Below are 12533 nucleotides of genomic sequence, written 5' to 3'. Positions count from 1 at the left end.
TCGAGCTGTCAAACTGCACAGTACCTTTAATGTTGTCGTGTAACGACTAGATCACGCTCATGTTCTCGGTGGGCATCAAAGCTTTGCCAGGACGGCAAAGAGACCATACCTGATTACAATGTCGAAAGCTTAGGTCAGTCAATTGAAGGCTAGGAAGAGGGGCGTGTGTTGCTATCTGCAATTTTTTTGCAGTTGCCTGCTGTGGTACAAGACGGAACGATACACGCTATGTAAAAGATGAAGCTTTTCGATGTCAGGACTAGGATGAAAAAACTTCAGAAGGCAAGCAAGCATAGCTGTAGATGTCTGTTGCAACAAGCCTATATATGCTATATAGAAACTACCATATTTTATAATTCAACACTGAGAAAAAATAACATATTTATTAGCGATAAGTTATCGATATTTTATCTTCTATTAATGTTTTCTGCCCTATTGCCTTTACTACAAGACAAATGTTGTTCCCTTGTTGTGTTATATTCACGCCTTAACCACATACATTACAATAAGCATGCTGTCGATCTAACAGACATTGAAGCCTACAAACAACAGAATACTATAGTTCGAATTTTTCAAAAATTACACAGTCTAAGTCATCCTAGTACAAGTTTTTGTGTATTTCAATCAAAATTATAATAAATAACAATGTACATAGGAACCTTCCCTGTTTAAACATATTATTGAACAAAATAGATAGGTTACATTTTAAACATAATTATGGCTTTAATTACTTCTAATTAATGCCTAGTTCGCATTAACAAATGATTTGACACTTCTGTAAATAAACTTTATCATATTTACACAATTTTATGAACGGTTATGTTGTAATGTTTATATAGAAATACATTCCTTTTTAAAAGATAAAAAATCTGCAACGGCACAAACACGTTTTCGTTTATCGTGATACTGTAATTATTAATTTTATAATTCAGAATAAAAAATAAAGCTATTTTTATTGTGTTATTGATGTGTCATTTGTTTATTACATCGTATTTATTATTTTTTTCTAAAATAACGGAAACTATTTTCTAGAATATACAAGTAATAAAAATGTGTCGATAGTTGTGAACGTAGTTTTTGTGTTACCTTTTTTAGGCAAATATATAATCTCACATACATATGGAAGGGAAAGACCGCCAATATCATCATCACCAGAAATATTGCACGTGTTGAATATTCAGCTCATTTGTTTAACAGAGATTTTTTAAAATACTTAAATACAACATTTTAATATAGGTTTTGTACAATTGTAAAGTGTAAAATGTTGTATGTTCCGATTCTACTAAATGTTTAAAAACAAACATGTCACTTCTTAAACTACAGATCTGAAAATAAAGATCGTGCATATATAAAGTATCTTACTATACATAATATTGTAGTCATGATAATAAATAAAATATAAAAGATCCATCTGAAAGTAAGTTGATGACAAACTACATTAGCATGTTGACTATTTTCTAAGTTGTACGATCGGTTTAAGTAATCTTCTACAAGTCAGCATCTAACAAGTGTACACTATACAATAGTACAGTATACAAGCTGACGAATCACAATTCAACATTTTACAACGCATTTTTAAGTCAACCGGTGTTAGGGTACAAATTGTCATTAATAGTAGCCTGCCTTTGCCTTCTGTTATCGTGGGAGAACTTACTGTCCAATTTAACTGCATAGTCTTGATAGGTCCCAGGTAAGGATTTATTAAGATTTCGATATATCATCATCATCATTGTTATATTCATGTATGCAGATATGTGTTAGGCACATTGGATCACACAATTAGTGGTTCTCGACCACCTGCTCGCTGTAAACAATTTACCTGGATACAAAATTTAAATGAACAATATACATATCATTTATTAATTTAGATATTTTTCTTGAACATTTAAGGTTTAAACAATAACTCTGATTTGAGATGGAAGTATGCACCCATTATCTATTGAACACAGACCAGACCAGGCCCGTACGAAGGCCAGGGGCCTAGGGGCCGCCCCCCCCAGCTGGCTGTCAAGTTAGTGTCAAATAATGATGAGAAATTGGGTGAAATATTTGAGTTTTCTTTATGTACGAAATATTGACAAGTATATCAGTAGCGAGTATGCAAACATATCGTTTATCGTTTATTCTTATGACTTTATTCTTAGAAATTAAAAAGGATAATATGTATATTCAAATAATGTATATATGCAATGTTAAGATAAAGTCTGAACAATTAATAATGGGAGGTATTTACAAAACTAAGACCTGGTTAAGATTTATTTAAAGTAAGAAAGCAAACACACTCAGGGTGGGGTATAATTGGAATCAATAACATGGAAAGTCAGACCTGATTAAATCCAAATAAGAACACATTGAGTCCAGAGTCGGCATATAGATACGAGATTATAAGTAACACTCATGGTCAATAAACAGCACAGATGAAAAGGTCACCTATTGTCTGGGGTACAAAAGTTATAGTACTGACGAAAGTAACAGAATTACTCTATATCAATAAAAATTGATAAGTACCAATATATATTGATTAAATTTTAGTATATCCGCCAAGCAAGTGAATACATGAAAAAGTGTTCCTTCTAGAATATTCTGACGAATCAACCAATGAATAATAACCATACTAGCTGAGGACCAATCAAAAGTTTAAAAGAAAAATATGCAAATTAATTTGGGGACAAAATGGGGATGTTTGGAAGGAGAGCGGCACTCCGCGGTTGAGTTAGCGTTTAGACTTGGAGGTGTACGGATCGAGAAAGATACGATCATGTAGCTATCAGACTGTATTTGTATAACCGAAAATATTAAGTATGTTAGACATTAAATTGGACTAGAAACTGATACATGGCGTTGTTGAATATTTTGTCCTACGTAATGCAGAGAAATTAACATAAATAGAATGGGACCGACTTGTCCCATGCGCGACACGAGAAAATGGTAGTTAATGCAAAACTCGTCATCTTGGCAATTCGCGCATGACGAGATATCGAATGATAGGCTACATACCGGTAATTTAAGAGTAACGAACATTGTTAGTAACTATGTGTCGTCTATGAACTATGAACGATTACGGGACACAGGACGTTAAATGGTGCTCGTGAACCAAGGATTCGAACAAAGGAATACTACCACTTACGATTACGAAGCCATGAAAAACAACGCGAAGAAACTCCGTTTCGGCAATTTCTGTAACCAGTAACAACAACCGTGAGCCGGGAACAACGACATCAGACCGCACATATTCTGCAACTTCCGGTGAGTGACTGTTTTATTTCCTAACGCTTGTATCAAAATGGCAAATCAAATAATCCCTGAATTATTTCAAAATCTAAATGAACAAATTAAAGATGTTAAAACGGCCATAAGCACTCAGACTATTTCACAGGTTGTACAATCATTTGATGGAAATTCAAAAGAATTTAAAAATTGGATTAAAAATGTAGAAAAATATGGAATGCTTACCAATTTAGATGAGAATAAATTAAAATTTGTTGCTTACCAATCTAGTAAAGGGCTTGTTAGTGATTACATACATCGTTTTTTGACTGATGATCCGACAGGGACATGGACTGATTTAAAGGATCAGCTTAAATTAAGATTCGCGGAAATTCAAGACCCACAATACGCTTTCTCATTATTAAAGACGACTAAACAAAAGACCGACGAAAATGTTCAAATATACGCTGAGCGACTTTTATCTCTTGCGACGGATGCATACGAAAATATTGAAGGAAATTTAGAATATAAAGAAAAACAGTTAGTAGAAATTTTTATTGACGGATTATCGCACGATTATTTGAGACTTAAATTAATGCGCGAAAATCATGCAACGTTATCAAATGCTTTAAAAAGCGCTATACATGAGCAAAGTGTCAGAGCTAGGTTTGAGTTACGATCACAAATAAATGGACTTGATAACATTACGACCGATAATATTCAGACGGGTATCGATTATATTAGGTCATCTATTGTTTGCACATATTGTAAGAAACACGGTCATTCTATTGAAATCTGTCGCCGTAGGCAACGCGAGATAAGTGCATATACGGTAGGGCGGAACGGTCATACGATAAATCAAAACGATAAAAGGCGCAAGAAAGAATATGACAAAAATTGGAAAAATAAAATTGATTGTTGGAATTGTGGTAAATTAGGAAACTTTAGTAGAGAATGTACTCAAAGAAAAACGTACATTAATCGAAAAAACTAGGAAATTCTTACCAAAAAGTGGTCTATGGTAAGAATGAAAAAGTCGAGACATATAATATCGCTTTGTGTGGTAGTCCAAATTCTTGTGTTATTTCAACAGGTGGTTATCAATTTAGGAGCTTGGTAGACTCCGGCGCTGAAGTTTCATTGATAAGTAAACGTACTTATGATATGTTAAAACACAAACCAGCACTGATAATAAAAAAAGTAAATCTAAAGTCGGTAAACGGAAATTCATTACATGTCCACGGAAGTGTAAAATTGAGATTCAAAATAGGGAGCATATATAAAGAGCACATGTTTTTTGTAGTAAGTAACGTAAATAGACGTAAATAACGTAAATGTTATTTTAGGAAGAGACTTTTTACAAAATAATGGTGTCCGTTTATACTTTGATTTAGGATGTCTGAGGATTGATAACTGTTATGTACCTCTAGAAGAAGATGTACATCTTTCAACGATAGCGAGATTAACTAGGCATACTGTGTTAAAACCACAAACTGCATATAGACTCTTTGCTCAAGCTAAAAGAAACTGCATACGTTCAAATACGAATTATGAATTCAATGGAATAAGCAATTCTTTCTTTGATAATGAACCCGGTTTAACAATTGTTAATTCAGTCGTCAAGACAACGCGTGATAGACAATTTCCCATTTTAATTATAAACAATACGCACAAAACAATAAGGCTTAGACGACACTGTGCCATAGGGCGAATAACTTCGGTAAATGATAATGAAATATGCTCAGTACAAGAAGTTATTAAAAATAATCAGCCGAAATCAGGTTTATCTAAAGATGAAATCTTATCAGATTTGCGTGTAGATGAAAATCAAAAAGAAAATATTCTACCGATACTCTTAAAACACAACTCTCTTCGCAAGAAAAAATTTAGAATTAACACAAACTTCAGCGATAGAATTTACCATAGATACAGGGGATCATCCGCCCATTAAATTAAGGCCGTATCGAACACCATTAAACAATAAGGTATTCATAGATAAAGCCATCGACGAAATGCTAGACGCAAACATAATAAGTCCATCAAGAAGTCCGTGGAGCTTCCCTATTGTTTTAGTAGATAAAAAGAAAAATAACCATGACTCAAACAAAGATAATAAAGACGAGAAAAGGTTTTGTGTTGATTTTAGACAATTAAACAAAATTACAAAACCAATTGCCTATCCATTACCATTAATAGATGATATATTGGCGTTATTAGGTAAAAGTAAATATTTCACCAGTTTAGATTTGATATCGGGATATTGGCAAATACCTATAAAGGAAGAGGACAGAGAAAAAACGGCTTTCGCTTCGGGATTCAGGGGTCTATTTCAATTTAATGTTATGCCCTTCGGTGCCTCCTCCGCCGGTGCTATATTTCAAGAATTGGCTAATAAAGTACTCAAAGGTTGTGAGAGCTTCGCTGTGGCGTATCTAGACGATATTCTAATATTTTCACCTGACTTGCAATCTCATTTATCACACGTAGATACAGTACTACAGAGTCTCAGTAAACATAACCTAAAGCTAAAACTATCAAAATGTCAATTCTTACAAAGAGAGACTAGATACCTAGGCTTCATCATAGATCAAAATGGTATAAGGCCGGATCCGTTAAAAGTGGAAGCGATCCGACAATTCCCTAGGCCAAAGTGCGTGCGCGATGTACGATCCATCTTAGGTGCTGCAGGATTTTATAGGAGATTCTGTCCGTCGTATTCAGAAGTAGTCGAGCCACTCATTAATCTCACGAGAAAGGATGTCCCATTTAAATGGTCAAAACAATGCGAAGATAGTTTCCTACAATTAAAAGACTCATTTACGCAAATCCCTTATCTTTCATACCCTGATCCAAAAAAAGGTTATATTCTGTATACGGATGCATCTGATAAATGCGTCGGAGCCTGTTTGACTCAAAAATGCGACAGTAACGAGACCGGGGATTATGTGGGCGAAAAGCCGATATTTTTCATATCGCACAGATTAAGCCCCACACAATGCAAATATAGTACCATTGAAAAAGAATGTTACAGCATATTTTACAGTCTAAGTAAATTGCACCATTATTTACACAATGCTTAATTTGTTATAAAGAGTGATCACAAGCCGCTTAAGTATTTATTGGAAAGTCCGATGCAAAACAAGAAAATACAATTATGGGCCTTAAGTATAGCGGGTTACAACTGCAAAATTGAATATATACCGGGAAAAAAAGAATATTATTGCCGACTTTCTAAGCCGACCTCCAAAAACCAAAATAAAGAATAATCAATGCGATCAAACAGAACTAGAATTAGATATTAACGATAAACATTTTACGATCAATTCGCAAATAAATAAACAAGACCAAACACGCGAAATTAACGTAATCGACTCTACAAACATTGACCACAAGCAAATAATTGATAATATTATTACCCCGCAGCCACTCCCAGTCGACGACACAGCGTCAAATGATAACTTTTTTTTTTTTTTTTTTTTTTCACTCTTTTTTTTTTATTCAATATAATACATACAATGTATACATGTATATTATCATACAACATAGTGGTTGTACAAAGCAATTAAGTTTAGACATGTTATACAAGATATGCTAATATATATTTTTTTAAAGAGAAAAAAAAGAACAACAGAAGAATAGTTATGAAAAATGATGAGTTGTATAAAGTCGGAAGAAAGCATACTGGACTTGTGTGTTTTGTTGTATATTCACAATGATCTTATAAGATGGAAAAAATTATATACAAAAATATTTTAGAAATATAAACTAACATTAGAGTGAAATGTATATAAGTGGACAAACATTATAAGAATTTAATCCGATTCCATTTTTGTTCAAAGATTTGTAATGTGTCATTACTGAGGGCTATTTCTTTCTCAATCTGGATTTTTAGTTTAAGACTATTGACAAAACAATTAAAATTTGGTACTTGTTTTTTGTACTTCATGTTAAAGATAAAATATTTCATCAATATAAGAATAAAATTCACAATATTATTACAGTCTATTGATTTCAATGAGTAAATTCCGAAACTTACATTTAAGAAAGATAGTTTAACGTTTAGTTGCTGTTGTTCAAGAAAAGATACTAATTGATTCCAAATAGGCTGGATGTGTTTGCACTCCCAAAAAAGATGTTCTATAGTTTCGATGTTTTCACCGCAGAAGTCACACAGATTTGAGTTAGATAATTTACATTTAAAGAGATTTTTATTTGTAGCTATTATTCTATGGATGTATTTATATTGAAAATTTCTCAGTGTGCTTTCAATAGTTGCTTTATATGGCATGGTAAATATGTGTTTCCAATTAAGTTCATGTTCTCCGAAAAGGGCTTGCCATTTATTTTGGGTTTTGGAGTTTTCTGTAGGTTTTTTAATTTGCAGTGTGTAAAATATTTTATTCGGTTTGTTTTTTCTTCCAAGTATGTTTTCTACGAATGTTGTTTGAGTACATGGTGTATTATTTGTATTGATTTCAGATTTAATATGCATGGGTATGCTTTTGATTAGTGTGTAGTACTTCAGAAAATTATTTGAAGGTATTCCGTATATGTAGCATTTATCATCAAAAGAGTAGAAATCCTTGATTCTGTAGTCATATAATTGGTCGACATATTTAATGCTTCGTTCAAACCAATCTTTATAGAAAAACGTCTTATTGTTTGACGTTATGTCTTTATTGTTCCATAAAATAGTTTTACTGCTGGTTTTGGTTTCTAGGTTATGAGTGACATCACTCCATGCTGATAGAACATCAGACAGAAATATGTTTTTGTTTGCAATTTCGTGTAAGATAGTATTGCTGATGTTACATTCAAAGAGTAAGGAGTCACCATATTGTTTTAGGATTTTCTGGTAGAATAATTTCCAATTACTCGTATTGGTATTATCTAGGTATCTTTTAACCCAGCTGCATTTGATTGCATTCAAGAATGAGTCAATGTTCGTTAATTGAATACCTCCATTTTCTACAGATTGAATTAACTGAGTTCGTTTTATTTTATCAGGCTTACCGTCCCATATGAAATTAAATATTAAATATTTTATATCGTTAATAACATCATTTGGTGGATTTGGGAGAACTGTTAATACATAAATTAGTTTAGGAAGTGCAAATGTTTTCAATACTGTGTTTTTTCCGATTAGTGTAAGTTTACGGTGATGCCATGATTTTAAGCAGTTTTTGAAATTCTGTAATTTAGGTAGTATGTTTTTAAGAACTGTATCCTTTTCATTATTTGTGAAAGTAATTCCTAACGTTGTGGCTTCATCGGATGTCCAATTAAATTTCATTTCTTTTTTATATACGACATTACTTTGTTTTAATTTACCTACTCGTAGCACAGTACATTTACTTTTGTTTAGTTTAAGACCCGATGTCATTCCGTAGATGGTTAGTGACTCTATTAGGTTATGGAAAGAATCGTAATTGTCGTTTAAGAAATAAGTTGCATCGTCAGCAAATAGGGACTGTTTGATATCTTTATCAGGATCTAGTGATATGCCTTTTATGTGATTATTTGATTGGATGTGATGTGATAGATACTCGATGCAAATAATGAATAGCGATGATGAGAGTGGACATCCTTGTCGAACCCCTCGTTCGATGTTAAAACTATTTGAAAAGAAGCCATTGTTAATGATTATACTGTTAATATCGGTATAGAATAGTTTAACCCATTGAATGAGACTTTCACCAAAGTTCATATTTTCTAAGCAAGAGAACATAAATGAATGATCGAGTGAATCGAATGCCTTTTCAAAATCTGCAAAGAATATAAGACCAGGATTGTTTGAATTGTTAAAATAGTTTATGCATTCTTGGATAAGACGAACGTTTTCACCAATGTAACGTCCTTTTATGAAACCAGATTGAGATTTTGAAATGATTGATGGTAATATTTTTTTTTATTCTGTTTGCTATACTTTTAGTTGCAATTTTATAATCATTATTTAGTAAACTAATCGGGCGCCAGTTTGATAAGGATTCTAAGTTTTTTCCAGGTTTTGGAATGAGTGATATAATACCTTGTTTTTGTAGCGTAGTTAAGTTTTCGTTGTTAAATGAATAGTTAAGTGAATTAATTAGATGTGTTTTTATATCATTCCAGAATATTTTATAAAATTCGATTGTGATGCCATCAGATCCTGGGCTTTTGTTATTTTGCATATCTTTTAGGGCTAATCCACATTCATATTCATTAAGTAATCCGTCGCACAGTTGTTTTTCCTCTTGGTTTAAAGCGTGATGTGTATTTTTAAAAAGGGTGTTATTTTCAACATTTTTTCGTTTATAGAGTGTTTCGAAAAATAAACGTTGTTCTTCTAGTATCTGAGTCATGTTTGTTATATCTTTGCCATTGACTACTATTTTGTGTACAGTTTTTTGTTCACTTCTACGTTTTTCAATGTTTGCGAAGTATTTTGTATTTTTTTCATTGTGTTCAACATGCTGTGCACGCGCTCTTAGTATTATTCCATTGAGATGTGTATGATAAATTCCGTCTAATATTTGTTTTTTTAATGTTATTTCATTTTCAATGTCGGTGGTATCCTTTGTGTTTGTTTGATGCAATTGTTTTTCAAGTGTTTCAATGGTTTTGATGGTTTCAGTTTCAAGTTTGTGTGTTTCTTTACGTTTAAATGATGTGTATCTAATTGTTGTGTTACGTATATTTCCTTTAATTACTTCCCATAAGGTGTTTGGGTTTGCATCTTTATTATTTTGAACTGTATTTAATATTTCCTGTTTTATTTGTGTTTGATATTGTGTATCCAATAAGATGCTGTTGTTAATTTTAAAGTATCCTGGGCCTCTTTCAGGTTGTATATTGTGCAGTTTAAGTTCAACTATAGAGTGGTCAGTCATAAATCCTGGTTTTATGTTACATGTGTCAATAATGTTGCAAAGAGATTCAGATATTAAAAAATAGTCTAATCTACAAAATATTGTTGGTTTTGTGTTTGAGTGCCAGGTGAATTTGCTTTCGTTTGGGTATACTGTACGCCTGATATCTATCATATTGTAGTTTTCAATTATGTTATTTAAAATGTTTCTATTTTTAGGATGAGTATAAATGTTTCCATTCTTTTTATCTAATAATGGGTTCAGGACAGTATTGAAATCACCGCCGATTATGATATTTTTATCTTGGTTACTAATTATAAAGGATTGTAATGTTTCGTAAAATGCGGAATCATCTATGTTGGGACCGTAAACGTTGAGTAATGTAAGTTCTGTTTCATGTATTTTGATATCTATACTTGCTAGTCTGCCAATTATTATTTCGTTAAGGTTATCAACTGTGATCCCTATGTTACTTTTTATCAGAAAGGCAATGCCTTGTTTATTAGTACATTGTCCACTGAGGTAGATATCCCCGTCCCATTCATTTTTTAAGGTTTGCGCTAAAGTGTGTGTCAAGTGACTTTCTTGTAATAAGCATACATTATATTTTTTTTCGTCTAACCATTTGAAGATTTTTATGCGTTTATCTTTGCTGTTTAGCCCTTTTACATTTAAAGTACATAGCTTGATCATTTAAAAAAGGGTGATGTAAGTGATAATGTATGTGTGCTTGTCCAGTTAGTTTCTATTTGAAAACGTGTCCAGTTGGTTTCTATTATAAGAAGTAAGATGTCTACACAAACAAACAAAATTAGAAAACAAAAATAAGGGATACAAAAGGATGAATATTCCATAAAAAAGAAGGAGTAAAAAAAAATAATCATAAATGTGAGATTATAACAATAATAAACGACTGGTCTCCAATAGAGACATAAACAGCGCATTTCCTTACACTGGAAATACACAAACTAATTGAATTAGTGATCTGAGATACAAAAAGTATATATGTATAACACCGTAGATTATATGGTAGCTTATAGTAATAATAATAATAATAATTTTATAGCAAACATGAATATGCTAGTCCTTTTCTTTCTTTTTTTTTATCCTTTCGTTTTTGCTCCCATATAGACCGCGACAGTTCAACGACGCAATATTTATATCATTCATTGACAAAAATAGGTGGCATTAAATTATAAAGACAGTGTTTTTGTCTCTTCTTCAAAAGATATTTTAGTGAAATAGAAATAAAGGTCAGATAAGTACACTGTACACAACAATTCACCATCCAAGTTACAAAAATAGCTATTTCATAAAGAAAAACATTGTGTTTTGCTAAACATTATCATATGTAAGAAGATTTTTCTTCTAAACAAACATACATAGATTAAAAGAAAACAACACAAAAGGTTATATGTACAAACAAAATACAAATATTATGTTAAGGGATGATGATTAAATACGGTTCTGTCAACATCGTATAAATGTAGGTAGTGATCTGAAAAAAAAACACGTATATATGACACCGTTCAATGGATGATGACTCTTTGAAAAAAAAAAAAATCACTGTATAGCGAAAGTCGTTTTCTACCTAATATATAGCATTACAAGTGTACATATCCTGGTTTCCATGTGATGTAGATTTATATTCAAAAATTAAAAAAGAGTCGATCAACTAACGTACTCTGTGTGTGTGTGTGTGTGTGTGTGTGTGTGTGTGTGTGTGTGTGTGTGTGTGTGTGCGTTTGTATTACCAATGTTACGAGGACTTCCCTATTGACACACACCAACACTCAGAGGACTGTTTTCGTTGGGAGGACTTACCCTCGAGTCCTCGAAATGTTTTTTTCAGGAATATCATCTAGATAAGGACTTCGTTTGAAATTTGCAATTTCGTAATGGTCCCCATAAAGTCGACATGTTACGAGTTTGTGCATCTAGCCACACACCTTTTACAGTTCCTTCATAAAGTGTGCGTAGAGGTAACCAATCAAATGTCTACTTGTGAGCTGAAAGTGACCAATCAGATTTGCTTCTAAACCGGTGCTAGTATAAAAAAATCCAGTCCTCAAAATATCGGAGAACCTTAAGTTGAGTGCCAATGTCCTCACAATATCAGAAAATGAAGACACGGCGTGTGTGTGTATGTTGTTGACAGTAACAGACTGAACAATTTGTCGTTTTGGTCTTTCTTGGTACAGTTGAAAATTTGAATTATCACTTATCTATAAATATATGGTGATATCTGTTGAAATACCATAATAATCTGTCTTGTGTCGTTGTTATAACGGTAATGAACAAAACAGTGTGGCAACTGAGCTCAGACTTTAGTGTTTACGCAAAAGTCGACAAAGTCCATCACATACAAAAACAAAATGATATGACAGAAATTATTTGATCTCAAAAAGTTCAACACCTGATACATTGTCTTTTTGCAGGGTGAACAGAAAACACAATAAAAACAGCATTCTTTATTTT

Source organism: Dreissena polymorpha, unplaced genomic scaffold, assembly GCF_020536995.1.
Source record: "Dreissena polymorpha isolate Duluth1 unplaced genomic scaffold, UMN_Dpol_1.0 chrUn085, whole genome shotgun sequence".
NCBI lineage: Eukaryota > Metazoa > Mollusca > Bivalvia > Myida > Dreissenidae > Dreissena > Dreissena polymorpha.
Note: the sequence above shows the minus strand (reverse complement) of the source record.